Source organism: Spermophilus citellus (assembly GCF_964194105.1).
Source record: "Spermophilus citellus genome assembly, contig: SCAFFOLD_55, whole genome shotgun sequence".
Taxonomy (NCBI): domain Eukaryota; kingdom Metazoa; phylum Chordata; class Mammalia; order Rodentia; family Sciuridae; genus Spermophilus; species Spermophilus citellus.
The window spans coordinates 2,784,231-2,793,223 of NW_027672793.1; positions in this window are offsets into that span (position 1 = coordinate 2,784,231).

Below are 8,993 nucleotides of genomic sequence, written 5' to 3' on the forward strand. Positions count from 1 at the left end.
CCAGCACTGTCCTTGAGTCACCCCATTCCTGAGATGAGTCCACTGTGCAAAAAAAAAAAAAAAAATCCATTCTCACCTGTGAATTCTGCACTGAGTCCCCAGCCATATTATAGGAGTTTGGAGTTCCTGTGGTGAGCCACATTTTTCTTTCTAACCTAAAATTATTTGCTTTGTTATATCTGAAAATTATGCTCTTAATCATAGCTTTCCCACATTTTTTTTTTACTGGGTGAATTCAAGAAAGCTGATTAACCACTCTGGACGGTGATTTTATTATCTACTCCAAATTAAAGTAGTATTGTATTTTTTTGCAAGATTGTTATAAAAACCAGCTGATGGATGTAAAGTGTCTAATGCAGTAGAAATCATAGAATAGGTACTCAATTAATAATAATTACAGTGGGAATATATTGACGATAATGAGAGTGAGGAAGGAGCGAGGGAGATGAAGGAAAAGAAAGGAGGTGAATGAAAGAAGAGCATTTCTCCAAAGCAGTGCTATGAGATGAACCCACCCTGTGGTTTATCATTGTATAAACTGGGATTCTGTCTTGGTTTCAGAGTGTGATTAGCCCCCAGGGATCTTGACCTAAAAACCAGATTATGGCACATTCCCCTCTCCTCTAACCCTGGCAACAATTCATCTCCCTCTTTTAGAAACTCAGACCTCAATTTGTGGCCTCCCCCAAACTGCTTGGAGCATGTATCTTCTGTTCCCAAAAGCTCCGTAAAAGCAAAAATCATTTATCACACCACATTTCTATTTAAGTGTTGTTCTAGTTTATCCTATAGAGCAATGAATTATCTAATTGTTACAGCAAATTTGTGATCTACCCACCGAATGGAAAAAGCAGATTCTTTGGTGTACAATCCATACCTGGGAAGTCAGCATCTTTTCACTTTATTGACTTTTGCCTTTCTTTTTTTGGTAAATGGTCTTGTCATACTTCTTACACCTTTTTGGGGGGTGAGGAAGGTTCTGAGGGATGTCTCTTTTTAAAACGTTTTAATATATGTGTGCACACACATGCATATGCATATATGTGTGTTATTAATTGTATGGTATATTTATTTATTAAATTAATTTTAATTAGACTTAAGATGGAAGAAAATTAGGAAGTTTCTAGGAATCCTAGATTTGAAAAGTAAGGTGTAATGACAAATCTACGAGGGGAAGTTTAAGACCATGGACATTTTCTAAATGCACAGACTTGAGATGTCTTTTGCAAACTATTGGCCAGTCTAATTTTTTATTAAGATTTTTTTAAAACTTATTTTTAACTGATGTATAAAAACATAAAATTGTCCATATTAATGGGATGTGGTATTTCTATATGGGTATATATTGCTTAAAATTTCAATCAGGTAAAACATATTTATCTTCTCAAACATTTTTCATTTTGTTATGGTGTAAACCATCAAAATCCTTCTATCTAGGTTTTTGAATTATACAGTATGTTATTGTAATCCACAGTTGCTCAACAGTATCCATTGATCAACCTGTCCCCATTTCTGAGTCGCCCACAGTCTGATCTTAATATATTCCCCTATTCATTATCCTTTAAACATTATTGGGAAGTCAAGTCATCCCTCTTGAAGGAAAGAAATAAAGAAAGAAGGAGGGGAGGAGAGGGGGAGAGAGAGAAAGAGAGAGAGAGAGAGAGAGAGAGAGAGAGAGAGAGAGAGAGTCATTTAGTTAAGAAACATACATACGAATACAATATAACTTAATAAAATCCCCACAATAGTTTGTAGTAGTGCCTCTGTTAATAACTGAAAGTCAGTTAAATAGAGTAGTATTCTCTGTGATTCTATTATAGTTGGGAATGGGGAATGAGGTGACAATGACAACTTTGCTCAAATGCCAATCAAGTTTATGACATTTGTCTGAAATTGTCCTAGGCAGTTTTATTTTTAATTTTATTTATTTTACTCTCGATGGTTAAAATGTTTTCATTTGAGGTCATGTGGAAAGCAGATAATATATAAATATAACAATACTTGTAATATGACAACCCAAGGGAATTCACTATAAACCTTGTTTACATCTAGGATGCATTGTTTTCTTTTTGTTTTTAGCAAGCAAAGTACAATTCATAAACGCCAGCTGCAATAAATGCAAAGCCATAAAACTACTGAAGACTCCCTATACTTTCATGGCCACAGCTAATGGGGCAGGCATGGTGGGAGAACAGGGAATAGATTATCCAATACAGCACACCATCCAGCCTAAACCGTTCTGTTTATTGTTCCCTCTCTGATCACTTCAACTCTTATGGAAATTTCTCTGCCCCAAAGCTCCATTTCACTATATTACATAAATGTCTGGATGCTGAAGGAGCTGGCCTTCTCCATCAGTGCAAACCCATGATACACAGAGCTTAGATTGATGGACGGGTTTAGGGAGTCCCCAAGATGATCTAAGCAGGCATGATGAGAATTAATATCCCACCAGAGTAGAATAGCATTTAGAGATGACTCATCTAGAAGCCGCTTGGTGACATGATCCATCCATGGGCTAACAGTGAAGAAAATGATCTAAAATCAGTGGAGCCTATGTGAAATAGCTGTTCTACAATGGGGCGGGAGTGGGGTACAGATTCCATTCAGCAAGGAAGAGACATGCCAAATGACCATAATCCCTTTCGTTTTGAAAACTAAGTTCTTAGAAAACAGAGACCCTATTCACATTTCCTTGACACTGAGTCACAGCACTACTTCACAGAGGAATTTGTCTAGGTCAAACAAATCATTTTATGACCTCTTTAAGCAGCACATTATAAAGGAAAACACTAGCCCTCTGTCCTTGTCCACAGTTTTAGCTCTGAGTCACTGTCCTTGGACTGCACCTCACCCTCTCCTTTTCCTCCCCTTCTCCAGAGGTTTGAATCAGAGGCTGACATCACTCCAACCTACAAGCATTGTGTCCAGTTATTTTTCTTCCAGATTTTTTTTCATCTTTTCAATAAAATCCAGGATGCTGCTATGATCCTTCTGCTGCATGAACCTACTTTGAGGTAGTGTGTGTGTGTGAAACACAGAAAGACAGAGGCTGTGAGGCTGCTTTGTTCTTCAGGCTACCCAATAAATGTGATACACTGCTAACAGTCTCAAATACTGGATCAAAAGTAGACAGGGAAAAATAAACATGTCTCTACACAATAGTGTTAATAAGGCTATTATTTGTAGCCAAGTGTGGTGGCACAGGCCTGTATTACCAGTGACTTGGGAGGCTGTCACAAGTTTAAAGCCAACCTCAGCAATTTATCAAGACCTTGTTCTCGAAATTAAAGACAAACAAACAAACAAACAACAACAACAAAACTAAGAGGACTAGGGATGTGGCACAGTGCTAAAGTGCCCCTGAATTCAATCCCCAGTACCTCCCCCCCAAAAAAATTATTGTTATTATTTATTGTTTTCATGAGCTAAGACCACAATTCTCACAAACTAAAAAGAAAAGTTGACAGCCTTGAAAGAATCACATAGAACTTTGTGTGACCATCTTTCTAGGAAAGATGGTTTACCTTCTTCCTTTTTCAAACTGAACTGTTCACTTCTAGGGCTGGTTTTCCTTGACTTGAGGATAATTCATATTTTTTTCTTTTTTAGAGGAGACAATGGAACACTGAGATTCTTCCTAAGTTTCTGGCATTGTTAAGAAGCAGGATTTGAAAGTCGTAGTAGGTTGTTGCTGTTGTTTTCAGGAAGATGAAGTTGTTCAAGGTAGCCAGGTGCTATTATGGAAGTGTGCTAAAGATGAAAAGTGTCACAAATGGGTAAAACCAATAGGAAATAAAGAAATAAACATAATTAAATTAAAGAGGAGAGGGGGAGGAGAGAGAAAAGCCATGTAAGAGTGAATAACAAAATACTGCAAACAGGCCAAATATATATTATTTAATTTATATTAATTGTGTATAGCAAAGTCCTATAACATACACAACCCCCCCAAAAGAATGTGCAAAGCAGGGGTTTGTAGGTTATATTTTAAATATTTTTATATAATGTTTAAAGTTTCAAGTTGAGATAAAAATCAAATTTTATTTTAAGTTAAAAAGTACTTTTTGAAAGTGTAGAATTCTGCCTTGTCCAGATTAAAAAAATTATTTAGAGATTCATAAAGTTGAAAGTAACTTGAGTAATATCTCTTCTTCATTTGAAGAAAGTCAGTGGTTGATCACATATTGAGAAGTAATGGAGTCTTGGGGTGTGTGAAGGAGCATGCTTTGGGGAATAAAAAATATCTGGGTTCTAGATCTGCTGTATAGCTGTGGAGTTTTCTATAAATTATCTGCAAGACGAAGACTGAGTAGTCACAAGCCTTTCTACCATCATCCATGGTTCTTGGAAATTTTTCTCTTCCTTTTGCCTCCCTCCTGCTCCTTTGTGATGGGAGATCTCCTTTTTATTTTATGTAAGGAGATGCCCAAGAGTAAAAAGAGAGTGTCCAGATAAACTTGACTTTGAGTATCAATGACCTTTGTCCTGTATCTCACCTGAGCCCGTTTTTCTGATTTCCTCTTCAGTTGGAAAAAGAAAGTGCCTGTGGCAGCCTTCTGTCCCATTCCAGGTAGGCATGGAGTGGGCTGTCTCCACTATGGTTTTGGTAGCAGAGGACTTTACCTGCTACACTGCAGATTCCTCCAAAGTGACTAGGATACAGGGCTTAAGGAAAAAAAAAAAAAACTCCCACGAAAAAAAGTGTAAAACTCACATAGAAATGCAATCTGCACAGCAAATGCAGCAGGACCATGAATACTAACTCCAGCCCAGAGGAGGGCGTAAGACTCCTGCTTCTAGTTCTTTCTGGCTCTTTCTGGGTGAACTTGCTTTCTCTTGGGCCTCAAAATTTCCATCTGTAAATTTAGGAACTTGAACTATGTAATCTGTACAAGTATCTTCAGCTTTATGTACAGCCCTATGTATAAGAGTGATTCTCACTCTTGATTTTGCCTTGTATTTTCCAAGATTTTTTTGAGGGTTTTGCCTATTATTATTTTTTACTACTATTATTTTTATTTGTTCTACTTAGTTATATGTGACAGCAAAATGCATTTTAATTCATAACATACAAATGGAGCACAACATTTAAATTCTCTGGTTGTACATGATGTAGAGACACACCATTCATGCAGTTATACATGCACCTATGGCAATGATGTCCATCTCATTCCATCATCTTTCCTATACTTATAACCCTACCCTACCCTTCCCTTTGCCCAATCCAAAGTTCCTTCATTTTCCCCATGACCCCACCCCCCATCATAGATCAGCATTTACTAATCAGAGAAAACATTTAGCCTTTAGTTTTAGGGATTGGCTTATTTTGCTTAGCACAATATTCTCCAACACCATCCATTTACCTGCAAATGCCATATTTTTTTTCTCTTTTAATGCTAAGTAATATTCCACTATGTATATATACTACAGTATCTTTATCCATTAATCTATTGATGGACATCTAGATTGGTTCCACAGTTTAGCTATTGTGAAATCAGCTGCAATAACATTGGTATGGCTATGTCACTACAGTATGCTGATTTTAAACCCTTTGGGTATAGACTGAGGAGTAAGATAGCTGGGTCAAATGGTGGTTCCATTCCAAGTTTTCTGAGGAAACTCCCCACTGTTTTCCAAAGTGATTGCACCAATTTACAATCTTGCCAGCAATGTGTGAGTGTAACTTTTCCCCCACATCCTTTCCAACACTTTTTTATTGCTTGTATTCTTGATAACTGCTATTCTGATTGGGGTGAGATGAATCTTCGCGTAGATTTGATTTGCATTTCTGTAATTACTAAAGATGTTGAACACTTTTTCATGTATTTGTTGATCACCTATGTATCTTCTGAGAAATGTCTGTTTAGTTCCTTAGTGCATTTATTGATTAGGTTGTTTGTTTTTTTGTTATTAAGTTTTTTGCGTTTTTTTAATATATCATGAAGATTAGTACTTTATCTGATGTGCGTGTGGTAAAAACTTGCTCCCATACTGTAGGCTTTCTCTTGACCTCCATGATTTTTTCTTCTGCTGAGAAGAAGTTTTTTAATTTGAATCCATCTCATTTATTGGTTCTTGATTTTATTTCTTGTGTTTTAAGAGTCTTGATAAGGAAGTACAGGCCTAATCCACCATGATGAAGATTTGGGCCTACTATTTCTTCTATTCGGTGCAGGGTCTCTGGTCTAATTCCTAGGTCCTTGACCCACTTTGAGTAGAGTTTTGTGCAAGGTGAGAGATAGAGGTTTAATTCATTTTGCTACATAATGAATTTCCAGTTTTACCAGCACCATTTGTTGAAGAGGCTATTCTTTCTCCAATGTATGTTTTTGGCACCTTTGTCTAGTATGAGATAACTGTATTTATGTGGGTTAGTCTCTGTGTCTTCTATTCTGTACCATTGATCTACATGTCTATTTTGGTGCCAATATCATGCTGTTTTTGTTACTATTGCTCTGTAGAATAGTTTAAGCTCTGGTATTGTGATGCCTCCTGCTTCATTTTTCTTACTAATGAATGCTTTGGCTATTCTAGGTCTCTTGTTTCTATTGCATCTGATGTTTTACCATCCCAGTCATTTGTGCTTCAGTTCTAACAATCCATATTTTTTTCATAACTCTTCCTCCTCTTACCCATTCCAAGAAAGAGATGGAAGGCAAAAATCATTTTAAGTATTAATTCCCTATGTCAAGGAAGTCTATAGTTTATACCACAAGGCAGAACCATAATCTTTTAAATACTTTAAAGGGGGAAAACATATTGTGAATAATGTATTTCTATGAGGCAGAAGATCAAAAAAGTACCAGAGAATGTTCTGGAAGCATAATTGACAATTTGCAGAAGCATAAAGCTGAATATAAATCAATGCACATGCTGTTGATTTGCACACATTCAGCAAATTTCTATTAAAAACCCATTTTGTGCCAGTCAATGGGAAGACGTGTGTGTGTGTGTGTGTGTGTGTGTGTGTGTGTTTGTGTGCATGCACATGCAAAGCAACATATGTATAAACAAATGGAGGCATACAGCTTCAATTAGAGGGCTGTGCACTGAATCTTATATCCCTTAACGTAGTTGCAAATTGATAATCTATAACTGAATTTATTAGGTTTCTTATATTCCATCATTATTTTTTTCAGTTCACTTGATTTTATGTATTATATCTATCAAATATTATTCTAAGGCCAGGGGACTCCAACAGTAAATAGGAAGGAAAAGGAAACAGGATAATCACAGAAGACCTCTTTGGGGAGGAAATATTTAAAGAAATGACTTAAAGAGTGCATAGCAACCAGGGAGAGTGAGAAGAATATAGAAATGTGATGTGTGTTAGAGTATGAATGAATGTGTGTAAATTGAGATTATATATAAATGAGAGAATCTGCAGAGCTGTAGGAGGGAAAAGAATGGCTTGCAAGTGGAAGTGTGAAAACTCAAGTCAGGTGAAAAAATTCTATGACATTAAACATACTGACATAAAAGATCATTAAAAATGAGGGCCAACTGTGATGTTCAGAAACATGAAATTACAATTAAGCTTGTCTCTTATAACTAGGTGGAATCTTGGCTATTAAGCAGAGGATTCATGATATATGTGTATGATATATGTAGAATCATTTTTATAGAAATAGTACACAGATAAATGAAAGTCCCTGTCTATGCTGTGTGTGGATGGGGGCAGAGATTGTGAGATCAGACATTCATTCGTAATGAAATTGAGATATAATTCCCACTTTTGTGGTATTAACACTTGCATTAGTGACTCCCAAATGATAGTAACATGGCTGGGAGCTTAACACAGACCGAGGCAGTGACATCAAACTATGATGGTGGTAATTGCATTCTTCATTGTCAAGCATTCACAGTTTAAAATGCCAGTGTCACTTATGGATACTACTTGACATAGTTTCATTTTTAGTATGGTGCATGATCAGGTGAACTAGTTGTCTCTGTAATGGAACACTTTTATCATAAAAGAATGAGTAAGAAATCATAAAGACAGGGAAAAAATGTGTTTCCAAAACCATCCCAGCTTCTCACAGAGATTGCTAGTTTAGAGGTCCCCAAGACCACCTTCCATTGGCTTGAAGGACTCAAACAACTCAAAACTCATTTAGTGACAGTTAAGATATATGAGAGCACCTCCTCTTGCCATAGACAGCAGTATGTGAGAATGTGAATGGAACAATTCCACGCAGGAAGCTCACTTTAGCCCTAGAGTCTAGTCTTTTTTCAAGCAGGCTTGGTTCCTGACATCAATCACCAGCCTTTCTGAATATGGAGATGATATGGTATGACCTAGCCCTCCAAATAAAATTATGGGTGTGGCACAAAGCCTTTGTCCCAAATCATGTGATTATTATGTGGCACCATATAAGGTTCCAAGGTTCACAAACATACTCCTGTCAGGACATTCTAAGGACATGGAGATTAATTCCAAGAAGTAAAGAACATAATTAAAAACTTTTAAAATTATTATCTACATACACAGAGAATATGGTCAACTGAATTTGGGTATTTTGTAGAACTTTTCTCCAAAATGGATTAAAATAATCCCGTAACTTCAAGATAAAAAACTGAAACTATATGTTACAAAAAAATATTCAACTTTTAAGTAAACACGAGTTTTTTTGCAAAATGTGATTCACTATGAAGTGTTTGACAGCTCTCCAATATTTAAAAACTTTTCTAGAGATATCAGTGATAATAGTAACAAATTGATTTTTTAAATATATTCAAAAAAATCAATATATGGAAGATCTGCTAACCTAATGAATCATGATTTTCTAAAACACTAATATGTGATATTAGAAAAATCATGCAATAGTAAAAGATTCATTCAAAGTGCAGGATAGACTAAAGGATTTTAAGGAAAGAGAGAGTAAAGACTTCATTGATACGGTTTTTACATTCTAACTGATAACTAACGTTTAGAAAATCATAACATATTTTGGTAGAGTAGCAAAACAAAAACAGACCATTTATAATTA